We start from the raw sequence: 22137 nt of genomic DNA, 5'->3' as shown, positions 1-22137 counted from the left end.
AAAATAATTAAAATAATTTCCCATACATCTTTGCATGGGAAATGCTTTACACTCTTTCTTCTTCTCAGCTGGTTGTAATAGGAGTAAACTTTAGGCAAAACTTCAGATTTACATTTTGAAGATAGTGGGTTTTCTGTTTGGATGCCTAGCTGACTCTGTAGATGTATTTATTATTTTCCTGTGGCTGCTAAAACAAATTACTACAAACTTAATATCTTAAGACAACACAGATTTATTATCTACTGTTATGAAGGTCAGAAGTATAAAGTAGGTCAGTAGGGTTGTGTTCCTTTTGGAGGCTCTGGAGGAGAATCTGTTTACTTGCATTTTCCAGCTTCTGGAATTGACTTGAATTCCTTGGCTCTCATTATTCTGACCTCTGGTTCTACAGTCACATCTCCTCTCACTCTGACCCTCCTGCTCCCTCATATAAAGACCCTTGTGATTACATTGGCCCACCAGGATATCCATGATAATCTCTCCATTTTAAGCTCCTTAATTAATATCATCTGCAAAGTTCCTTTTGCTATATAAGGTTTGGGGAATCAGGATGTGTACATGTTTGGAAGGTCTTATTCTGCCTACCACAGAGCAAGACTGTTTATGTACAACTACCTGTTTATGTATAACTGCTGTAACATGAGCAAGAAAATTTCCAAATATCTATCATGTAAAAGCGACGAAATATGTTATACCTTTTAGTATTATGTTAACTAATACAGAATTGAAATGGGGTTATGCCTTAACAAAAACCTTAAATAGTGACATTGAGTTGAAGGTTAAATAGTGAATGATGAGAAAATGTACATGAAAGGCTATAAAAATGGGCATAAGATTTTATAAAACTCTTGTTTGTGATAACATGAAAGGCAGACAGACCAAGTTCTTACTGGATTGTCGTGACATTAGTGGAAAGTCTGGGAAGAGCAAGGATATTGGCATGCATGGATTGCTTTGTTGTTGTTGTTTAGATGCTAAGTTATGTTCAACACTTTGTAACCTCATGGACTATAGTACACCAGGCTCCTTACTTAATTGCTTACTGATGCACTTAGGTATTTTAAAAGAAAGAAATTTGTTCTGTGAAAGCAGAATTAAAGAGATGAGAGAAAGTTCAGAAATTTGTCACCTTACAAAGTTGGAAGAGCAAACTATTAGATACCAAACTTTAGGTAATTAAGTAACAAAAAGTTTTGAATGGGAAAAAAAAAAAACCTATTAAGAGTTTACAGTTAAACAAAAGACTCTTCCCAGCAGCAGGAACCACATTAAGGATAATTACATTTCCTTTCAAGATACTGTTTCAGAAGACCTCAAGGCAAATTCCATTAAGTTGGAAGAGAAAGAGGAATAGTCTAGGGAAGCAACAAGTATGGAGGGCTTGGATTTACAACTTTGGGGATGTTTATGGGCACTAGGAATTGATTGGAAGCAAATAGATCAGAAGCCTATTAAGATTTTTAGAGAATTGTGTAATTTATAGATCAGAAGCCTACTAAGATTTTTAGAGAATTGTGTAATTTAAGAAACTATGAACTTGGCCTACAGCAAGCATGTGATGGTAAAAATAGCCACTAAAATTGCAAGATTGTACTCTAATCAGAAACTGATGCTCAGTGCTCATAGTGCATAGAACCTAGAAGGTTTGTTTGTATCCACTTTCCTTTGCACATGTGGTACTAGTTCCAGTTAGTTTCCTGGGTAAGAAGATTCAACCCACTAAGTCACTTTTCATATGGCAAAAAGAAATTACAACAGGCAAGAGAGCCAGAAATCTTAAATCTTAAATTCCATTATATCTAAAATGGTAGATTTTTCTCCCCGATGAAATTACACTTGGGGACCTTTCAGAAGAGCTAGACTTTGCTACAAAACTTTCATCAAATCAGAGCTTGGAAAAGAGGTGGAGGACAGATGGCATGTACTCACAGGCTGTCTCACCTTTTCAGATCCTATAAGAAAGGTATGTGCTTTAGATTTATCTGATGGTCTCTGTATGTTAAATTTTATTACCTGGCATAGCACCATTCCTGCTAAGTGGTGCTAAAACATAGCCATATTATATAACAATCATGTGAGGCATTGTGGCCAAATGATCAGTGGTTGGTTCCAAGTGACTAGGATTGGACTTGTGTCATAAAAGATTATTGACTATCCCAACAAATTTTGTAGAGCTCCTTTGTCTTGATAATCTGATGACTGCCTTCAGAATGGTCCCTGATATTATACAAGGTCCATTTTGGCCTGTCAATTTCTCATCTCAGGAAAAAAGGTGTTATTAAGATAATAAAACTCAAGAAGTAGAAAAATTGGGTCCCAATTTGCATTCAACATTGAAAGAGAATTTTGGACAGCTTTTTTCTGCTTCCAGACTTCTTCAGTTTATACTTTACAACCCCTCCCTACACCTACCCCTCCTTGCCAAATGTAGGTAATCCTTCATGCAATGGGTCAATGTATGGACATTGGCATCTGGAGGCAGAATATACCATTTTATGGGAAGAAGAATGTTAATGGCAGAAGAAGAAGAATGTAAGTACAACATTCTACCTACATTCCTGTATTCCTCTTCAGGATCTTTTATGTTACTGAAAAGTACTAAGGAACAAAGACATAATGCAATTGGGTAATTTGGCTTATATTTCCACATCTGATTTTGAGGGTTCTTTGGCTTGAATGGGATATTTTCTCTTGGTTCCTGTGTTATGCATGGACGATGTATTATGATTACTATTCTTCAGTTAGTATTTAGTTTTATTTTTCAGTGCTTGGATGTATGGTTTTCAGAGTCTTGAATGCTGCAAAGATATCACTGGTTTATTAAATGATCCACATAATGAATTTTCCATACAAAATAAGAAAATCTGACTCTTTCTATTGCTGGAATGACTGCCATCAGAAACTCTACACACTATCAAACCACATCATACAACAGTTCAGAACTGGATTAATAAAATGCCCAGGTGATAATGATCTACCCTTCATCTTAGGAGGAAGAATGGCCTAAAACTGGGCTATGTTAGTTCTCTGTTACTGTGTAACTTTACTGTCACAAGTATAGAGGCTGAAAACAAAATATATTTATTATCTCACAGAGTTTGGGGGTAAGAAATCTAGGAATGGCATAGTTGAGTCCTCTGTTTTAGGACCTTACAACACTGTAGTCAAGGTTTCAGCTGGGACTGAAGTCTCATCTGAGGCTCCACTGAGGTAGGATCCCATTCTAAGTGCATATGATTACTGGCAACATTCAGTTCCTTGTGTGTAGTTGGAATGAAGACCTCAGTCTCTTACCTTCTGTCAGCTGCAGGCCACTCCCTGGTCATTGACAAGTGAGCCTTTTCAGTATGACCACCTGCTTCCTTAAAGCCAACAAGGAAGAAAATCTAGAGAGAGGAATATTATATAACACAATCACTTGCATCCCATCACCCTTGTATATTAATTTGTTTAGTGTTAATTTGCTTAGTCAAGTTCCTACTTGACTGGGCCACAGAGTACACAATATTTGATTAAGCATTATTTCTGGGTTTGTACGTATGGGTTTCTCTGGATGAAAGTATTAATTGAATAAAGCAGATTGCTCTCCCTCATGTGGGTGGGCCTCATCCAATCTACTGAAGGTCTCAATAGAAAAAAAATCTGGCTCTCTCGGGTCTGAATTTCTCAGTTTTTATTATCATCAAGCCAATTCATTATAAGATATATCTGCCTGAGTTATAGGAATTGGAGAAGATGGCAAAAGCCAAAGTACTTAGTGGGCTCAGCTAATCTTTTCTTTGTATCTTTCCCAGGAAATGACTCATTTTTCAGTGCCAAATTTGGTTCATTCATGGCCAAGAAAATTACAAACACACACCAAGAAATCTCAAGACACCAATAACTTGTGCTCATCTTAAAGATGTGTTTACAATTTTTTTTGGTACTCTTCACTTAAAGAAGAAATGTTTGATTTCTTCCCCTTGAATGTGGCCTAGACTTAGTGACTTATTAATAACAAATAGAATTCAGCAAGAGTAATGGTATATCACTTCCTAAACTAGTTATTAAATGACTGCAGCTTCCATTGTATAGATCAGGAAACTCAAACAGGGGCTTCTGTATCAGTCTAGAGGGGTGGGAAGGGGTGGAGATGGGAGGGAGGTTCAAAAGGAGGGAACATTTGTATACCTATGGCTGATTCATGTTGAGGTTTGACAGAAAACAACAAAATTCTGAAAGCTATTATCCTTCAATAAGAAAAAAAAAAAAAAAAAAAGACTGCAGCTTCCATCTTGGGTCTCTCTCCTTTCCTCTTTTATCACTTACTGTGAGGGAAACCAGATGCCATGTTGGTTGAGAAACCCTAAAGGAATGCCCACACAGTGAGCTGACATGTGAAAATGTTTTTTTGACCCCAATGGACTACAGCATGCCAGGCCTCCCTGTCCATCACCAACTCCCAGAGTTTGCTCAAACTCATGTCCATCGAGTCAGTGATGCCATCCAGCCATCTCATCCTCTGTCATCCCCTTCTCCTGCCTTCAATCTTTCCCAGCATCAGGGTCTTTTCCAGTGAATCAGTTCTTTGCATCAGGTGGCTAATAATCATAATTATTATTTCATTGTGTTTTCCCAAAAGCCCTGCTGAATAGGTATTGCCAGATCTTCACCCTAGAAATGAGCTACCATTATTTATCATTGATTAAATATACTTAATATGAGTACTGAGGACTGACTTTGACCTGGTAGATGGAGGTATAAGTTACTGGTTGGTTTCAGCTGGAGTCTGGTCTAACTGGTTAGTGCCCATTCTATATATGTTAAAATGTTTTGACTATTACTCTTGTTCTAAGTATACTTGGATAAAATAATTTCAGTTTGAATGAGTCCATGGAGATGGTGTATTTCACAGCTGTTCAATAGTGTTCCTCACCTCTCAAGGTTTCACAGAAGAGGTGCTGGAAGAGGTGGTGGTAACCATAAAGGTGAAGTGGGAGGTGAAAGAGAAGATTGTGTAGAAGGAAATCCAGATTTGACTTGAGCTGCTATGACTTCTGAGCTTTTGAATATTGGTTCTTAGTAGGCGTTCACATGAAATAAGGGTTTTATTACTAAAAAATTGAAAACCACTTATGTATAGCAACTATTCCATCTTGCAAATTGAGAAATTAAAGCTTACAAAGGTTAAGTGACTATGAGAAAATTACACAGTTAGTATATCATTAGGTAGAAGCAAAATTTGGATATGAATTCAGGTTTTTGAATCTCAAGCTTTTTCTCTTTTAGGTGCTCCTTCCTTGATGCATACAAAACATAAGATAAAGAGCTACTTTAGCTCAATATAAACATGACTTTAATATTATTTTAATATATTTTTCTATGAATATGCATGCACATTTAAAAGTTACTATTTCTAGCCCAACTTCTTCTGAGAAGAATTTGAAATGGCTTGCTAAAACAAATTAGGAATTTCAGGGAGGGAAAGTGAGGTGGAATTAGAGGTGCAAAATACCTATACTAAGCTCTGGATGGTTGTGGATGGAGTGTGTTAGTCACTCAGTCATGTCCAACTCTTTGTGACCCTATGGACTATAGCTCACCAAACTCTGTCCATGGAATTCTCCAGGCAAGAAAACTGGAGTGGGTAGCCATTCTCTTCTCCAGGGGATCTTTCTGACCCAGGGATCAAACCTGAGTCTCCTTCTGCTTTGTAGGCAGATACTTTACCATTTGAGCCACCAATGGAGGTGGGCTGTAACTGGATGGGAGCTTGGTACAGATCAGTGCAGAGGAAACACAGTGTAGAGTTTCTGGTATCTCGAAAACGTATGAAATTGAAAGCTGGGGGTGGGAGGGGAGCAATAAAAGAGATCTGGACAAACAAAACTTGCTGCTCCAGATGGCCTGTCAGCTGCTACTGTTCTTGACATGCATATGAGGCTTACTTCTTTCCCTTTGCTCTAATGTACTCAGACTCCAAGTGCTTGGACATAATGTGGAGAGTTAAAATAGAGAAGTGCCTCAATTTCCAAAGTGCCTTGCATCTGTGAGTTTAAGAGGAGACCACAGTACTGCTTTGGTGTGTGTGAGTGAGTGTATGTGCCCACATACACTTTTATTAAACATATGCTCCCAGTCACATCCACTTGGCAAGATCACAAGTACGTAATAGCTACAAACTATAAAGAAAAAAATAAAAGAGAACTTAACCAGTTTCTTTTAAAGATAAATAAGACCTCCAAAGCCACTGTAAGTATTCATTTACACATTCTTTGTGTGTGCACACTAGCTTTTCTTCTCAGTTTCTATTTACTTATGCCTACGCAAAGATGAGTATTGCAGTTGTATGTGACACAAATATTGGAAATCTGTGTTTACATTTGTGTTTCCAACTGAGTATGCAAATAGATTTTAATCAGCAGTGATGTTGCTTTATATCAATGTTTTGTGCCGAGTATAGCCTCAGTGATAATGTTGTGATAACCAAATTTTTCCCCACATCAAAACTTGGAGACTATCCCAGTTTTTTGAATAGCCGTTTGATTCCAAACTCTTGATGAAATCCTTTACTTTCCTCAGGATTATTTCTGTGTTTTCAGGAAACACTCAATATCTCCTTTGTTTCATTAAGGGGTTGGTGGGGGCGATGCTTAGGACAAATTTACTCTTGCAGCAGTCCCGAGGTTTTGGTAAACCAGATGAGCTCATCAGCTCGTGAGGAGAACCTGCAGGAAGAAGCTCCAAGGTTGGTGATGCTGTTGGAAGAAACATCTGTGGCTGACCCGGAGTGCTATTTTGGGATATTCAGTCCAGCAGCACACTGCCTAGGAAAACAAGAATGCAACAGCAGTTGAATACCCTGGAGATGGGAAATGACAGGCTTTTAGTCAGGAATTTACAAAAAAATTTTTTCTAACCTAATAATCTAGCTAAAGGAGGTACCCCAGATTTGGTGAGCTTCTGACCTTAAGCAAAAGAGATACTCCATAGATAAAAGTATTACACTCAGAGCACAAATACCCTTCTCCTCTAAAAAAGAAAAATAAAAGGCAAGAATAGCAATTTCAAACTGCAAACTTCCTTTTAGAAACAGAAGTATTTCTTATTCTTTGTGTAGGTTCACAGTTGGTGGGGACTTCTTTTTTTCCCCATTGAGTCTATGCGAACCCTATTGTTTTTTTGACAGAAATATGACATACGTTTTAAAGAATACAGTCATCTGGAAAACAATTTACACTTTGCATTTTAACCTTGCTAAATTGTATTCAGATTCTCTTTAGTGCTGCTGCTCTCACAAGACATGAAGCGTTTTGGTTCTTAAACACTTAGGAGCGGTACACTGCTTGAGATGTACAAATAGCTTTCATTAGTGCTAATGGGAGTTATACTTCTGAACCAGGAGAGAACAGAGCCTGAAGATTTTAAATTATCCTTCATGCAAATCTCCCAGATGGAATAAATTATGAGGGATGCTTAGAAGGAAGAGGTCTAAATATCCCCTAAAGCCATAGTTTGATAGCAAAGCAATACTTCCGAGCAGCAGAAGTGGAGTCAACAGTAATGGCTTTGTGGCTACTGCCATGCTAAGTAGCTGGTATTGACTCTCGAAAATTCTTATTGGATTAGTCCTGCACTCAAATTCCATTATTTTCCAAAGGACCTGAGAGATAGTTCTCTATCTTGAATAGTCCACTAAAACGGGTTCAATTTGGTTCAGCTTTCAAGGCCATTTGTCTTAAATTCTGTAGATTTCTAATCAGCAAGCCCTATAACAAGAAGATCTTTATTTTTATTTCAGAATAACCCTTTCTGAAAATATTGTTTCCTGTATCTTTCTTTTGAGGGAGCACACATTTTACTTTCTTATTTTTCAAATGTTTACATTTTATTTTTGCTTAGAGAAATATTAACTACCTTTCAGAGATCACTGGGATTGCTTCTTATCTTGTTCATTTGTGACAATCTCTGTATCTTCTTGCTTTAACATTTGTTGTATTTTACTTGAGAATTTTTGCTTTGAGAATTATTCCCCCACCCCCACTTAAGTAACTGAAAAACTGAAGGAATTGCTTTCCTATACTATTAACTTAACAGGTCATCTCCTTCCTTTTATTTCCTGTGAGAGCATTATTTTCACTAGAAAAACTCATCCACCTTCAAGTGGAAATTAAACGTTATATATTACTATTAGAAGTAGAAATGGGTAGGGCAAAAAGGAAATAAGAGGAACGTAAGATGCCACCAAGTGAAGATGGGGTGACTATAGAAGACCAATCAGCTGGTGAATTGACTGTGGTTCAGATCACCTCTGAATCCTTCAATGTCCAAGTAGTCACTGGACTTGAAGAAGTATTGATATATCAATCAAACAAAAGAGATGGAAGTAGATAACCCAGATCCACAATTTATAAACATACAATGGGCAGTGCTATTTTCTAGAGTGGGGTGGTGGTGCTTGCTATTCCATTTTTCACCTCTGGAGTTACTATTCCCAGAAGCCAAATGAATAATCACAAAATAGTTCAGTAGCATGTAATCAGTGCAGAGGAAGCTAGAATAATTTTAAGGCATTATTTCATCCAGGCCAGGTAGACCCAGTGAATCTTACCTACTCTCTGACAGGATAACCTATCTGGGGAGGTCACATGCTCCATATTTCCTGTCCGGAAATGGCTGCTAATCTCTGGAATGTTGGTGTTTTTTTTTTTTTTTTCAATCCGACCATACTCCTTTAGTTCATTTAGTCCGTCTTTAGACATGGTGCAATTAAACCAAAATGACTCTTGCTTGCCCGATTGAAATCACTTTGATTTCAGTTTTGAGCTTTCCTAAATTCTTTACATCTGTTACTTAAAACCCAGTGGTTAATACAACCATCATATATGCATTTTTCTAGTTCAGAAGACACATTCATTTTCTTCAGTTTTAAGTTCCTGGGTAGAGAATGCCTCACTGTTAATCATTATAGATTGCCACAAATCTGCATCATGATACTATAATAATATTTTTGAGTGCTTGTGGTGTGCTGGATACTGGGCTGGTGGTGTGTGAAATCCTAGGAATTCTCTCTTTTTAAAGGTGAGAAACTGAGAATCAGAAAGGCTGAGACACTTGCCCCAAACCTCACAGGTGAACAGCAGTGGGAGTCCAGCCAGGTCTCTGGCTATTTTCACTATGCTCTCAGCCTCACATATTTTGTTTTTGATGTTTTGTTTGAAAACTGCTAAAATAGAAAGTGGCATTAAAGACAGGGGAAGACTACTTTACTGTGTGCCTTATAGTTCTTTCTTGGGAGACTTATATCATCTAGTCCATCAACCCTGTGTTCATTTTAACTGTGGCACTGGATTTGGTTAGTATCCACATCTAAAATCATCAAAAATGAAGTGGAAAAGCCATGAAAAGACATGGAGGAAACTTAACTGTGTATTTCTAAGTGAAAGAGGTCAGTCTGAAAATTCTATAAGCCAAATGTTTCCAACGATATGACATTCTAGAAAAAGTAAATTATGGAGAAAATTAAACATGTGGTTTCCAGGGCTTGTGTGGGGGAAGGGGTGAACAGGCAGAGCACAGACTTCTAGGGCAGTAAGACTTATCTGAACAATAATGTAATGATGTGCATGCTCAGTTGTGTCCGACTCTTTGCAACCCCATGGACTGTAGCCCACCAGGCTCCTCTGTCCATGGAATTTTCCAGGCAAGAATACTGGAGTGAGTTGCCATTTTCTTATCCAGGGAATCTTCCCAACCCAGGAATCAAATCCACATCTTCTGCATCCCCTGCATTGGCAGACAGTTTCTTTACCAATGAACCACCTGGGAAGCCCTCAATATGATAGATGAACATTATTATACATTTGCTAAAAACCATAGAATGTGCAATACCAAGAGAGACCCTAGTGTAAACAATGGACTTTGGATAATAAGGATGTGGCAATGATGATTCATCAATTGTAACATATGTACCTCTGGTGAAGGATGTTGAATAATATGGAAGAGGTTCTCCGTATATGTGTATATGGGAACAGGAGGTATGTGGGAACTCTCTGTACCTTCTGCTGAGTTTTGCTGTGAATCTAAAATCCTTCTAGGGTTCCCCTTGTGGCTCAGCTGATAAAGAATCTGCCTACAATGCGGGAGACCTGGGTTCGATCCCTGGGTTGGGAAGATGCCCTGGAGAAGGGAAAGGCTACTCACTCCAGTATTCTGGCCTGGAGAATTCCATTGACTGTATAGTCACGGGGCATGACTGAGAGACTTTCATTTTCACCTTAAAATCCTTCTGAATATAAAACCTATTTTTAAAAAATGCAGTGGAAAATAGCAAGAAGAAGTGTGTATTCCTTGGTATATGTGCTGCCAAAGCGAGCACATGTGTGTATTCCTTGGAATTAACACCTGCTTCCTCTTTGGAATAGGTGCAATGTGTCCTGTTATACAATAATTCTACCCTCAAAAGCTTCCTCCTTCTTCTTCAACTTATCCATCCTCACCCATTGTTCTTACAAAGCCTTAAGAAAGCAAAGCATCTTTGTGTTTATGTGTGTTGATCTGCTATTATGGAAGAGAAGGGCAATATAATTACCATTTTGGCTGAGAAAGAAAAGAATCATTCTGGCTTCTCCCTTTTCTCCATTTCAATGCTTCCTTGGTGGAGTATGGGATAGTGAGAAGGAGGTGGAGAGGCAAGGAGGATAAAAATGAAATTCCTGCAAAACATGTGAAGAGTTGCATCTTTTAGACATCTGATATTTTTCTACATTGTAGCACCTATTATTTTTTCATAAGCATTAATCATCACAAAATATAACTCCTGGGAAGGTGCTTTTTACTTTAACCCCCAAATAATTCAGTCCCAGGATTTAAAGGCTCTGCATGACATTTTATACCTCAAAGATCACAGCTCCCCAAATCCATCAAACCAGACAACTCACCCTGTTACTGGAAAGAAACATTCAAATATGTGAGCAAGCCTAGCAGCCTCTCATGCCTTTTAAGAATATAAATGGATAATTCTTCACATGCACACTGCTGAAATTATATGAGCAGCATGAGATGGCGAATAGCAAAATACTGACGTGAAATACTTGGGGTGCCTGCTCCTTGCACAGTGGGGAGCTGGAGACTCCATGGGAGGCAGAAAGAAAAAAATAGGCTAGTCTGTCTAGGTGGTGTTCTCTGGTTGGTGTGGGAGAGGGAGGTGGGTGTCTCTGACAGTTGGGCTGCAAGTTGAAGAGGATGGGAGTGGGAGGAACAAGCAAGTTTGACTGCAGGCTGCTTGATTTGCATATGGTCCACAAGCTGGCTCCCTGTCAATCCACCACCCACTCTCCCCTCCTCATTCTGGGTGCATATTCATTTTGGACATGATCTGTCAGCCACTGGACATTAAAAAGTTGATCTGCTCAGACAGAATTTGTTCCAAGGATATATGGCAACCACAAAGGAAAAAAAGTGCCGAGGATGAAGCACTAGAGACTTTCCTTCATTGAGATACTATATTTCAGTATTCTTATTAGAATGAAACTGACCTCTCAGGTCAAGAGAGATTAAAGCAGGGCCCTGGAATTTAAATGTGTGCCATAGAATTTACATATCCAATCTCTTTTAACTAATCATTTGCTGGTATTTTGTTAAAGCTAGTTTCTGAGAGATTTTGCTGAACAATAGGAGTCACCAGGAATGCTTTCTCCCTCCCTCCATCAGATTGTTTTAACTATGTATAACATGGTTTCTTAAAAGCTTGATAAGAAGAGCTTAGGAAATTAAAAAAAAAAAAAAAAGACTGTTCAAACAGGATTTAATTAAACATCCACCAACCTCTACATTCCATGAGAAGTACTTAGAAAAATTTCTTTCTCTGTGTTATTTGTTTTCAGTGGAATGATCAAAGAGGAAACATGCTAAATAAATATGGTGTTCATGATGGTGAACTGTTTGTTGAAAGGTTAATGTCTGTGCAAATGTTTAGTAGAGAGCTGTCAGCATTTTCAGTTGTGGAAACAAGACCACAAATTCAGACATTTTTGAAACATGGTTTTTATCACTCAGGATATGTAAGCAGGCAGAAAGAAAAGAGGGAACGTTCGCAAGTCAGAAGCCACATGACTGTTCGTCTCAGTTTCGAATATATCAGTTTTACAAACCCTCCTTTGAATACAACCCAGGAGCAACACCACCCTTTCCAGGAGTAACACCACCCTTTCCAGGAATAGTGTTGGGATCCCTCAAAGAGGGATATCCTATACTCACAAATATACAAATTTACAATACACTTTGAGAAGCAATTCAAGCATATATTTTGAAAATAGGGGGAATAAGCATAGGTAAATTATAAATCTAATTAGAAACACAGATAAACATTTGAAAACAAGAGGAGTCACACTGAATAGGTAAGATATTCTGAATTAGATATACATTGGATGAGAATGGGATTCACAGCATTCATCTAGAAGCATGAAGGGACTAAAACATTGAGGTTGTAAATCATTAAGGCTAACTTTTATTAGTTGAGTTTTAACTTTCAAGATATATAGCATAAGGAGGGGGATGCTTGTGAGAACTTACCTTAAATCACTACGCTGAACATTTTTTATGCTGGCATAATTTAACTTTATAACTTAAAATAATTTGGTTTAGTTTTCTCCATTGTTTAGCTCAATATACGAGAATTACTGCATTATTTTAAACGGTGGCATGAGACTTTCAGGGGGTCTGTTCCTAGCCACACATCTGGCTGGTTCCAGAAAGAGATAGACTTTGAGAGAAGCTGTGGGTAGAAACTCCATTCTCTTGTCTCAATTATTGGCTAAGCCCTATTATAATATAGGGCTTCCCTAGTGGCTTGGTGGTAAAGAATCTGCCGGCAATACAGGAAACAAGGCACAGGCTTGATCCCTGGATCGGGAAGATAGATTCCCTAGAGAAGGAAATGGCAACCCACTCTAGTATTCTTGCCTGGGAAATCGCAGGTGGGCTACAGTCCATGGGGTTACAAAAGAGTCTGACATGACTTAGTGACTAAACAACATTGTAATATCACGCTTTACTATACGCTGGGCTAAGTGCTTGTTGCCTGAGTAAACTAAAGAGACTGAAGTGTGAACATAACTTTGTTGCACTGAAAGCCTTTCTTCAGCGCATTTAGATAAGAACTGGCATCTTCAAACACTGATTTAATATTTATGAAGGGTTAGCTGTCCAGGAGGTGGCACTAGTGAGCAACAATTGGGCACATCCCTGGCTGAGAAAATTGATTATCTTTTCCGAAACGAGAGAACTTAATGACTCAGATGTGGCAGATACATGAAGACATCTAAACAAATGAGAGACATTTTTCACAGTCTGATAACTTGAAAGTCAGCTGGAGGAGGCTACATCTCCCCTAACTCTATCCTGTCTCCTTGATTCATTGGACCAACATGACTGTTTTAAAATACAACATCGTGGAGATATTTTCTGAGATTTTTGAGAGAGGAGGAAGGCATGAGCATAGAATTAGTCAGGCCAGATTAGATTTCTGGAGTGATGAATGCAGTTTAACTCAATATTGTCATTCAATCTGATTACACTTGTGTATGTGTGTGTATGTGTGTTTTGAAGGAAAATGTTGGTCAATGTATCTCCCTATGGGAATTAACCAGTGGGTAAAAACTACAAAGGTGACAGTTATGTATGATTGTGTTAACTGTCTATTGCAATGTAACACAACTGCCCCTAAATTAAGAGGCTTTCCATTCAGTTCAGTCACACAGTCGTGTCCGACTCTTTGCGACCCCTTCAACCTCAGCACGCCAGGCCTCCCTGTCCATCACCAACTCCTGGAGTCTACCCAAACCCATGTCCATTGAGTTGATGATGCCATCCAATCATCTCATCCTCTGTTGTCCCCTTCTCCTCCTGCCCTCAATCTTTCCCAGCATCAGGGTCTTTTCTAATAAGTCAGCTCTTCGCATCAGGTGGCCAAAGTATCAAAGTTTCAGCTTTAGCATCAGTCCTTCCAATGAACACCCAGGCCTGATCTCCTTTAGGATGGACTGGTTGGATCTCCTTGCAGTCCAAGGGACTCTCAAGAGTCTTCTCCAACACCACAGTTCAAAAGCATCAATTCTTTGGCACTCAGCTTTCTTTATAGTCCAACTCTCACATCCATACATGACTAGTGGAAAATAAGAGACTTTAAAACAGGCTAAATATTTATTGTCTGTCACTATTTCTGGAAGATAGGCATTTCAGAACAGCATGGTTGGACTGTTTTTGTTTGAAAGCTCCCACGTAGTCAGATGTCAGCTGGGGCAACAGTGATCTGAAGGTTTGACTGAAGCTGGAGGATCCTCCATCAAAGCACTTAGCTTCTGTGGCTGGCAAGTTGGAGTGGACTGTTGGTGGGACATCTCAGTCCTTCTCCCTGCAGGTCTCTCCATAGGGCTGACTGAATGTCCTTATGATATGATGGCTGGTTTCTGGCAAAGTGAGCCATCAAAAAACTCCAAAGCTTCAATATAGCTTATCCTTGGAAGTTACATACAGTCATGTTTGCCATATATAGTTATTACATAGACCAGCACAGATTCAACATAAAAGAAGACTAACACAGTATGAATACAAGGAGGTGAAGATCGCAGGGGGCCATTTTGGAGTCTGGCTACCACAGTCTACTGAGAAAATTTCCTTTTGTTTTAGCAAATAATTGGAATAGAGCATGGTTTCACTGGAATCCTTGTGAATACCTGTCATCAGATTGTGATGTTGATTCATGATATTATACATAGAAGCACTGATGGTAGGCAGGAGTGGATTGTGATTACCCTGTGTGATAATTGTGCTGAAATTTCTAACAGATAGCGAAAGGGAAGACACCCCCCTGTTGTACTGTCACATTAAAAAAACAAAAGAAAATATAAACAAACAAAATAAAAACTAGACTGTTCCTGGAATGGCTAAGAAACTTCATCAACTTTTGAGACCAATGTGAAAAACCTGTATTATTTTGAGAAATAACTATTTTCTACCTTAAAAGAGAAAGGAAGAAATTTGTAGTCTGTGAATATTCAGAAACATGGCACAAATGATTGCCAAGCAGTTTTCTTCTTTCTGCCAAATTCCTCAGCCATTGAACTGTACTTATTTGAGTCTATTATTATATTTATTTGAGCTTATGACTATTATAGTATTTTTGAAACTATCATGTTTTGCTAAATGGAGACATTTTTTCTCCACACTTGTTGATTAGTGTTTGGGACTGGTATCATACTTGATTGACTTATATTCCAGTGTGTACTAGTGAATTGGCCTGATCTTGGATGATGGAGATTTGGGAGGGGAGTAGTGAGTAGGTGTCCAGGTGTCAATCCAACATTGCCAGCTCCCAGCTCCAAAGTTCTTACTCTAAGTCTTCATTTACAGTCCATTTCAACTTTTTCTGCTCCCTTGGCACCTGCTTGACATCTAGATCAATTTGGTGATCAAAGTCATTCTGACCAAGAAGAATATCTGACCAAAGTAAGTCTTACAAGGGATTCTAGACACTTGTGATTGATTGATGACTAAACTAGGGCTGTGAAACTATGGCACTGAAAATAATTTCTAATATGTGAGAACCTCAGAAATGTTTTAAGAGAACTCTGCAAGTTGTATTGATTCATGTATCAGTAGCAAAGCCAAGCATCACAGCATTTCCTTTCTTTCTGGATCTGTACTCTGTTATTAAACACCCACATTTGAAAATATCCTTTGTCTTGTAATCTACTTGTATTCTTGACATTTTACCTGCTGTGGCATAGATGAATGTTGCCCATCCTGATGTCCATGTCCTTTTCTTGGAACTCCCAGTTTTTTCTGGGTACATGGTTGGCTGGAAAAAGGACTACATTTGCAAATAGATATATATCAAAGGTCTAGTCAAAGGGATATAAATGGAAGTGTGTGGCAGCTTCTGGGAAATTTTCTTAAGATAGGTGGAAATTTTACTTTGATCCTTCTCTTTTTTGTTGACTATGATGGCTACTCCATTACTTCTAAGGGATTCTTGCCTACAATAGTAGATAATAATGGTCATCTGAGTTAAATTCACCCATTCCAGTCCATTTTAGTTCTCTGATTCCTAAAATGTTTATGTCCACTCTTGCCATCTCCTATTTGATCACTTCCAATTTGCCTTGATTCATGGACCTAATATTCCCGGTTCCTATGTAATATTGCTCTTTACAGCATTGGACTTTACTTTCATCACCAGTCACATCCACAACTGGGTGTTGTTTTTACTTTGGCTCCGTCTCTTCATTCTTTCTGGAGCTATTTCTCCACTAATCTCCAGTAGCATATTGGGCACCTACCAACCTGGGGAGTTCATCTTTCAGTGTCCTATCTTTTTGCCTTTTCATACTGTTCATGGGGTTCTCAAGGCAAGAATACTGAAGTGGTTTGTCATTCTCTTTTCCAGTGGACCACATTTTATCAGAACTCTCCACCATGACCCGTCTGTCTTGGGTGGCCCTACATGACATGGCTCATAGTTTCATTGACTTAGACAAGGCTGTGGTCCACGTGATCAGATTGATTAGTTTTCTGTGACTGTGATTTTCATTCTGTTTGCCCTCTGATGGAGAAGGTTAAAAGGCTTATGGAAGCTTCCTGAAGGGCGAGACTGACTGAGGGGGAAACTGGGTCTTGTTCTGATGGGAAGAGCCATGCTCAGTAAATCTTTAATCCAATTTTCTGTTGAAGGGTGGGGCTGTGTTCCCTCCCTGTTATTTGACCTGAGGCCAAACTATGGTGGAGGTAATAAAGGTAATGGCGACCTCCTTCAAAAGATCCCATGCAGGCACTGCTACACTCTGTGCCCCCAACCCTGCAGCTGGCCACCCGCGCCTCCAGCAGAGACTCCTGGACTCTCATGGGCAAGTCTGGGCCAGTCTCTTGTGGGGTCACTGCTCCTTTCTCCTGGGCCCTGGTATGCACAAGGTTCTGTTTGTGCCCTCCCAGAGTCTGTTTCCCCAGCCCTGTGTAAGGTCTGGTGGCTCTATGGTGGGTTAATGGCAACCTCCTCCAAGAAGGCTTATGCCATACCCAGGTCTGCTGCACCCAGAGCCCCTGCCCCTGCAGCAGCCCACTGCTGACCTGCACCTCCCCAGAAGACACCCAAACACACTCTGTTTCAGTCCCTATGGGGTCTCAGGGTCCTGGTGTGCACAAGGTATGTTTGAGCCCTCTGTGTGTCTCTGATGGCTATGGGGTTCGATTCAAAACACGATTTTGCGCCTCCTACCATCTTGCTGGGCCTTCTCCTTTGCCCTTGAAGGTGGGATGTCTCCTCAAAGTTGCTCCAGCACCATGCAGCCACTCCTCCAGCGCAGTGCAGCCGCTGCTCCAGTGCCACGCAGGAGTAGCCATCATAGTCAACAAAAGAGTCTGAAATGCAGTACTTGGATGCAGTCTCAAAAACGACAGAATGATCTCTGTTCATTTCCAAGGCAAACTATTCAATATCACAGTAATCCAAGTCTATACCCTGTCCAGTAATGCTGAAGAAGCTGAAATTGAATGGTTCTATGAAGACCTGGTGAAGGGAATGGCAAACCACTCCAGTATTCTTGCCTGGAGAATCCCCATGGACAGAGGAGCCTGGCAGGCTACAGTCCATGGGGTTGTGAAGAGTCAGACACAACTGAAGCAACTTAGAATAGAATGAAGACCTACAAGATATTCTAGAACTAACACCCCAAAAGATTTTTTTTTCATTATGGGGGACTGGAATGAAAAGTAGGAAGTCAAGAAATACCTAAAGTAATGGGAAAATTTGGCCTTAGAGTACAAAATGAAGCAGGGCAAAAGCTAACAGAGTTTTGCCAAGAGAACGCACTGGTCATAGCAAACACCCTCTTCCAACAACACAAGAGGAGACTCTACACATGGACATCACCAGATGGTCAATACCAAAATCAGATTGACTGTATTCTTTGCAGCCAAAGATGGAGACGCTCTATACAGTCAGCAAAAACAAGACCGGGAGCTGATTGTGGCTCAGATCATGAACTTCTTATTGCCAAGTTCAGACTGAAATTGAAGAAAGTGGGGAAAACCACTAGACCATTCAGGTATGACCTAAGTCAAATCCCATATGACTATACAGTGGAAGTGACATATAGTTTCAAGGGATTAGATCTGATAGAGTGCTTGAAGAACTATGGACAGAGGTTCATGACATTGTACAGGATGCAGTGATCAAGACCATCCCCAGGAAAAAAGAAATGCACAATGACAAAATGTTTGTCTGAGGAAGCCTTTCAAACAGCTATGAAAAGAAGAGAAGCTAAAGGCAAAGGAGAAAAGGAAAGATATTCCCATTTGAATGCAGAGTTCCAAAGAATAGCAAGGAGAGATAAGAAAACCTTCCTCAGTGATCAGTGCAAAGAAATGGAGGAAAACAACAGAATGGGAAAGACTAGAGATCTCTTCAAGAAAATTAGAGATACCAAGGGAATATTTCATGCAAAGATGGGCACAGTAAAGGACAGAAATGGTATGGCCCTAACAGAAGCAGAAGATATTAAGGAGAGGTGGCAAGAATACATGGAAGAACTGTACAAAAAAGATCTTCACGACCCCAGATAATCACGATGGTGTGATCACTCACCTCGAGCCAGACATCCTGGAATGTGAAGTCAAATGGGCCTTAGGAAACATCACTATGAACAAAGCTAGTGGAGGTGATGGAATTCCAGTTGTGCTATTTCAATCCTAAAAGATGATGCTGTGAAAGTGCTGCACTTAATATGCCAGCAAATTTGGAAAACTCAGCATTGGCCACAGGACTGGAAAATGTCTGTTTTCATTCCAATCTGAAAGAAAGGCAATGCCAAAGAATGCTCAAACTACCACACAATTGCACTCATCTGACACTTAGCAAAGGAATGCTCACAATTCTCCAAGTCAGGCTTCCACAGTATATGAACTGTGAATTTCCAGATGTTCAAGTTGGATTTAGAAAAGTCAGAGGAAGCAGAGATCAAATTGCCAACATCCACTGGATCTTTGAAAAATTCAAAGAGTTCCAGAAAAACACCTACTTCTGCTTTATTGACTATGCTAAAGCCTTTAACTGTGAGGATCACAACAGACTTTGGAAAATTCTGAAAGAGATGGGACTATCAGACCACCTGACCTGCCTCCTGAGAAATCTGTTTGCAGGCCAGGAAGCAACTGTTAGGATTGGACATGGAACAACAGACTGGTTCCAAATCAGGAAAGGAGTACATCAAGGCTATATATTGTCACCATGCTTATTTAACTTATATGTAGAGTACATCATGAGAAATGCTGGGCTGGATGAAGCAGAAGCTGGAATCAAGAGTGCCAGGAGAAATATCAATAACTTCAGATATGAAGATGACACCACCCTTATGGCAGAAAGTGAAGAACTAAAGAGCCTCTTGATGAAAGTAAAAGGGCAGAGTGAAAAATTTGGCTTAAAACTCAACATTCAGAAAACTAAGATCATGGCATCTGGTCCCATGACTTCATGTCAAATAGATGGGGAAACAGTGGCTGACTTTATTTTTTTGGGCTCCAAAGTCACTGCAGATGGTGACTGCGGCTGTGAATTTAAAAGATGCTTGCTCCTTGGAAGAAAAGCTATGACCAACCTAGACAGCTTATTAAAAATCAGATACTTGACTTTGCCAGCAAAGGTCTATCTAGTCATAGCTATGGTTTTTCCAGTAGTCATGTATGGATGAGAGTTGAACTATAAAGAAAACTGAGCATTGAAGAATTGATGCTTTTGAACTGTGGTGCTGGAGAAGACTCTTCAGAGCCCTTTGGACAGCAAGGAGATCCAACCAGTCCATCCTAAAGGAGATCAATCCTGAATATTCATTGGAAGGACTGATGGTGAAGCTGAAACTCCAGTACTTTGACCACCTGATGGGAAGAGCTGACTCATTAGAACAGACCCTGATACTGGGAAAGATTGAGCGCAGGAGGAGCAGGGAATGATATAGGATGAGATGGTTGGATGGTATCTCTGACTCAATGGATATGAGTTTCAGTAAACTCCAGGAGTTGGTGATGGACAGGGAGGCCTGGCGTGATGCAGTCCATGGGATCGCAAGGAGTCAGACACAACTGAGGGATTGAAGTGAACGGAACCTCTTCTCTCTACTTTCTTCCTACTGTTTAGAACTCAGACATAATGGCTAGAACACCATGTGGGCCAAGGATAAGTAATCATGTTGTAGAACTAAAAGCAGTCCAAGTTCCAGGTGATAATGAGGCCACCATATCAGCTATTGTTTGCCTATGGGAAGGAAAAGTCTATTTGTTGAAAACAAAATTCTAATTTCTTTTCTGTTGATAGCCTCATTGTTGGATCTTTATGAAGTCTTGTAGAGGAAAGTGGTACTAATGTGCTGGTAACATATGTCATTTGTAGTCCCTTTGTAAACTATGAGGAAATAAGTATGGGACTTTTCATGTGATCATCAGGGATAAGTTGTTTTAGTAGCATCGTGGAGGAAAATCACAGCACCTCGATGCAGTCTGCTACACAGATGCTCCAGAGCTGTCACTTCTTCTGCCGATAAAGCAGTTAATTCTGCTGGTTCCCTGTTGGTTCTGGTGCACATTCTCGGGCGATTTATCATGGGACACTGTCTGGTTTTTGTCCTGAACCAAAATAAGGAACACTAATTTCAACTTTTACGAGTCATTAAAGTTGTCACATATGTAAGGTCATCGAAAGTTTTTACAGCAGCTAATTTACATCATTATGACTTAGGTGATTAAATACTAATTTTTCATATTAGAAGACAACAGATATGAGAAATTCAGGAATCTTTATGTTCAATGAGTCCAAATTTTTGCAGACAAAAGAAGGAAAATAGACTTGGAAATAAATAGGCAAGACATGAAACCTATAATTGTTTGACTCATAGGCTTTAATCCTCTTCAAATCAAAGCTCATGTTTAATATGGATGTTTCAATAGGATTACACCTTTTAAAGTGAAATCTTCCATTATTTGATTAAAGAATTTCATTTGTGTTCACTGAGTCTATTTTCTGTAAGGTAATTATGAAATACTTATGTATAAGACACTGAGTTATGCTCTATGATGAAGTAAGCACAAATGTCTCAAAGAGAGAAAACAGCATGAAAATGTTTTAGTGAGCATGAGATTATCGGTGTAGATATGCCATTATTCACTGAGGACTTGAAGGCAATGTACTGAAATTTTCACAATCATTTTTAAGTGATGTGTAGGATATTCCCTGAATCTTCAGGATCATTTGTTAGCTGCAATAGGTGCTTGAGAAAAGACTATGTTTTGCAGAGTCATGGATATTATTTGATTATGTTTTTATCACTAGACACTGCAAATACAATTTGTCTTTTTAAAAAATCTTATTGATGTATAGCTGATTTACAATGTTTTGTTAGTTTCAGCTGTACAGCAAAGTGATTCAGTATATTCAGTATATTCATTCTTTCTCAGATTCTTTTCTCTCATAGGTTATCAAAGAATATTGAATAGAGTTTCTATGTCTTTGCATCTGCTTCTGTTTTAGAAATAAGTTCATTTATATTGTATTTTAGATTTCACACGTAAGTAATCATATATTTGTCTTTCTCTTTTTGACTTACCTTCACTTAGTATGAGATTCTCTAGGTCCATCCATGATGCTGCAAATGACATTATTTCCTTCTTTTTATGACGATAGTATTCTATTCCATTCTATTTATCATCCATATAAATATACATATTTACCATATCTTCCTTATCCATTCATCTGTCAATGGACATTTAAGTTGCTTCCATATCTTGGCTATTGTAAACAGTGCTGCTATGGATATTGAGGTGCATATATCTTTTTGAACTAGAGTTTTCTGTGGATATATGCTCAGAAATAGGATTGCTGGATCATATGGTAACCCTATTTTTACTTTTGTAAGGAACCTCTTTATACTGTTTTCCATAGTGTCTGCACCAATTTATATTCCCACTAATAATATAGAAGGTTTCCCTTTTCTCCACACCCTCCCTAGTGTTTATTATTTGTAAAATTTTTAATGATGGCCATTCTGATGGGTGTGAGGTGATATGTCAGTGTAGTTTTGATTTGCATTTCTCTAATAATTAGCAATGTTGAGCATC

The 22137-nt window shown here is 39.1% G+C and overlaps 1 long non-coding RNA gene across 3 annotated transcripts in view; it reads left to right on the top strand.

The window, feature by feature from the left end:
- The window catches only part of LOC139035180 (uncharacterized), a 271165-nt gene that overhangs the window by 115946 nt on the left and 133082 nt on the right, over positions 1-22137 (top strand). The gene's annotated exons all lie outside the window — the stretch shown is intronic.

This window comes from Odocoileus virginianus, chromosome 5, assembly GCF_023699985.2.
Source record: "Odocoileus virginianus isolate 20LAN1187 ecotype Illinois chromosome 5, Ovbor_1.2, whole genome shotgun sequence".
NCBI lineage: Eukaryota > Metazoa > Chordata > Mammalia > Artiodactyla > Cervidae > Odocoileus > Odocoileus virginianus.
Note: the sequence above shows the minus strand (reverse complement) of the source record. Positions and strands in the feature narration are given on the sequence as shown.